This window comes from Mycteria americana, chromosome 4 (assembly GCF_035582795.1).
Source record: "Mycteria americana isolate JAX WOST 10 ecotype Jacksonville Zoo and Gardens chromosome 4, USCA_MyAme_1.0, whole genome shotgun sequence".
NCBI classification, from domain to species: Eukaryota; Metazoa; Chordata; class Aves; order Ciconiiformes; family Ciconiidae; genus Mycteria; species Mycteria americana.
The window spans coordinates 41,877,763-41,881,800 of record NC_134368.1 but is presented as its reverse complement, the minus strand read 5'-3'; positions in this window follow the sequence as shown (position 1 = coordinate 41,881,800).

The window sequence follows — 4,038 nt, the reverse complement described above, 5'->3', positions numbered from 1 at the left end:
TGAAGATTCTAATTTTATTCTCTGAATCCTTGAGAATAGTGTGTTAGACTGTCTCTGTATACAAGTCAGAAAACATTCAGGTTTAGATTTGGTCGACAGTTCATAATAAAGGTCTTCCACATAAACAATGGGATCAAGTTACTTATTTCAAAGATGTTTTAGGTTTAGCCTTTTTACATCTTATGTATTTTTTACCTGACCTGTTCTCTTCCTGTTTACTGTCCTCTTCAGAGTAAGAGCATAACTCTTCTTGTTTACCGTCCCTCTCAGTTTGAATTACAAATTTGACCTGACATTAAGCTATTCCTTTTTGTACTGGAGGTAAAAAAAAAAAATAAAATAAAAAAAAAATCTAGGTCATATGGTACTATCCTTCACTTTCATTGAACCATCTGGACTCCTGGAGCCAGAGCTGAAAACTGTCAACATCTCTGGATGCAAAGCAAATAGACTTGGCTAAAAGGGAAGTTCAAGCTGGAGAATCATCCTGTAGAAAGTTTAGAGCAGTTCAACACTGGAGGAAGGAAATCATTATCTGTCAGAAGAGCTCCATCCTGCCCCAAAGCCATAGCATTAGATATCTAATGCTGTTCCTTTAAAGATTGGGCTCATATTCAAGATTTCAGTGGAAACCAGATTTTAGTTTTACTAAAGTTTATTTTTGGTTTGCTGTTTGTAAAACTTATGTTCCAAACAAGAGGAAGAGGTCTAGTCTCTCATATCAGGACTTCCGTAATTTAAGGGAACTACAAGGAGGACTTGTTACTGCATGGATCACCCCGCAGTAATAAAATTCATACACATATGATTTTATGATACACATAATACAAGTCAATTCCAGGTCCTTCTGAACTGTACAGAATATAATGTGTTATCCACATAATTATGTTGATGACTGTGGTTATGTACCTTTTCAAACAGATTTCCTTGAATCAAGGTGTTAAATAATACAAATAAAGTAACACTGTCATGTCACAATGTGGTTGAAATGCCTTATGATTTGGGCTTTCATGTAGGATCATAAACACTGAAAAAATGGAGTTCACTAGTAATATTTATTATTTACCCTTAAAAGATTCCTATTTGAAACTGTAAAGACCCACTGAAAAATAAACTCATGTCACATGGAATTGAATGTTCATTACAAATAATGATCATTATATGAGTCTAGATTATTACTTGTCATTTTATGTACTTGGCAATTAGTATCTTCCATTTAAAATATTTATTTTTCCTTTTGGCTGAGTTTCCCTACAAAACTGGAACAGTCATCTTAAAAATTATGATCTCCCAGGCAAAATAAATTAAGTCTTGGAATTATATCAAGACTTTTAACTGAAGACAAAGTTTCAAAACAATCTTTGTGCAGAAATGAAACTCACTTTCTCCCTTCAACTCGTATTTCTACCTACTGCTTCTCTGGGTGTTTCTGTCTGTAAATCAAACATATGCTCTTTTTCTTGCTTTCTGGAAGACTTCCAAAGGTTGGGGGGAAGTCTTACAGGAAACCTTTCCAAAACATATTTAGGACTTGTTCTTCCTGTGCAGATAAAATCCTCAGATGTGTTTTAATACAGACTAACTGAAGCTGGAAAACTGTAATATTTGGTTTGGGGCAATTTTTTTAAAATTAAAATGTAGACCATTGATGGCTATTTTTCCTATTAGAATTTGCATCAAGAGTTTTAGTTCATTGTTACTTCCTTGTTTCTTTCAGTGAGTTCCAGATGTGCTAATAATTTGAGATTTATCTTAGTATAAATGTTATTTGATCAAATGAGCATGTATTGCATTCTGAGACTTCCGTATCGGATTATCAGATGGAAGTGAATGCCTTTCATGAAGGTTTCTGTATGGCTTTGATTTGAAAATGTCTATCTTTGAGTTACAAAAATAATCCAGAAGAAAAGACCTATATATACAAGAAAGATATGGCTTTAATGCTTTCCAGATATAGGCTCAGATTTTCCAGGTGTCCTGGAGTCTAATTGCATATTTTATTAATCTAATTTTGTCTTGTGTGACTATTGATATACCACATAAATGGAATCCATTTATAGAATACTGCCAATTCACAGAATTAGAATTTTGTACCAGTGCAATACCACAAGTTAATTGTGCAATGTCTAAAGTGATTGGCTCTAATTAACTTTACATTTTTTTCTGTTTTTCTTCCTTCAGGAAGCATACAGAATTCTGGCCTTTTATTACTAACAGTCTCAAATTATATATTCTTTCATTGATCCCTTGGAAAACTCAACCCTCCCTGTTTAACAGGTATTTCTTTTGGGGCAACAAAGAGTAGAGATGAACAAAAGCAGTCAAGGCAACAATATATCAACAATATACCTACTGACATTTACAATATTCCCATCGTTATTTGAAGTATGTTATTAAGAGAAGCTGCTGAGTTGCTATCTAACTTAGGGTGGTGTTTGCTAGTTACATAGTTTGCATATACTATCGCTATTATTAAACCTTCCCTTGTTTATAAACTACATTGAAATACTGCTTAACAAGGAGAGAAGCAGAGGTAGATGATTGTCAGTGTTAGGACCTAACTAAAGAAGCATGCTGACTTTAAGTGTACATCACATCTTTTGCACTATTCTGTCACCTATTAGGAAATGCTCTGATTTTAATGAGACAAAAGTAGAAATTAATACAATCAAATCAGATAGTAGTTGTTAGTCCAGAAGGATGTACAGATGCTTTCAGGGATGCTGATGGTGTGGCTGGCATCATGTGTGCATTCAAAATAGGCTTTAAAAATAGTGTTAACATAGCCAAAAATGGAGGCGGGGGGAGAATGATGAGTAATTCAAGGTATGTGTATCGGCTTCTTTTCTTCTCCCCACAGTCTTATTACTCCCTGACTTCCACAGAAGGTAAATGTTAGTGTTTCCACTCTTTCAGTTACAATGCTGAAAAAATCAATGCTTACATCAGTGAAATTAAAGTCAGTACTCCTAAGGAGGGCAAATATTAACTTTTCCCAGCTTTCCCAGGAGTTATTAAATCTTCTTATGCTATGAGCCTAAATAAATTACTATGTAAAAATTTATTTTTGTCAGGCATGTAACCCATGGAGTACCAAGGTTTGTTTCATAAATGTAGCTGGGGATTGATCTGGATTCAGAAGGTCCAGTGGCTCTCAGGAGGTAGGAAGCTCATGTTTTATTATCATTGCCATTATGACATGCTCCATCTAAGACTATGTATCATGATACCAAAATGGACATGTATAAAACATGAAAAAAACCCAGATTATTCAGGATTTAATTGAGGTTTTAATCAATCAAGGCAAGAAATTAGATTTAAAGGTTTAGAAAATGAGATTTAATGAGTAAGTAGACATTTCAATCAATGCCAAAGTATTCATCTGTGTATATACAGAGGGAGAAAATTCATATATATATCTCTCTAAAAGAAAACAAAAATATTTCTGAACTAATTTATAAATAGCTAAAATCCAAGAAGATAAAAATCTGTACTTTCTTGTGTGATATGCAACATGTTCAGTTGCCTATATAAAAGAGGAAAGAGATTTTTGCCTCTTGTTCTATTTTACATTTCCTAAGAAAAAGTAAATTCTTAACTCCTCATAGGTATATTTGTGTTCTAGATTCCTGAACTGACTTCCTGGTCTGAAGAATTCAAGATGTAATTAAGTAGACGCTTACAACAGTGAAAAGAATTATACGAAGTAAGTCAGGTCCACCAAAATACACTTGGAGTATGTAGATCAGAACTACCAGAAGGAAAAAACTGGCCCCTATTACTACATAATCAAAAATCTTCAGAGCAGGGTGTTTATTCTACTGAATAAATACTATTATTAGTGCATATAGAATCAAAATAGGATGGTAATGTCTTCCCACACCAGGTTTTCTTGTCCATCACTTTGTTATTAGGATGCGAATGTTTGAACACTGTCACTGCTCTAGATACAGCACTAACCTTTTTTACCAAAAATTACCCTGTTAAAAATTTTTTGTATTTAAGAAAAGCCAAAAATAATTAGCCTAAAACAATTAT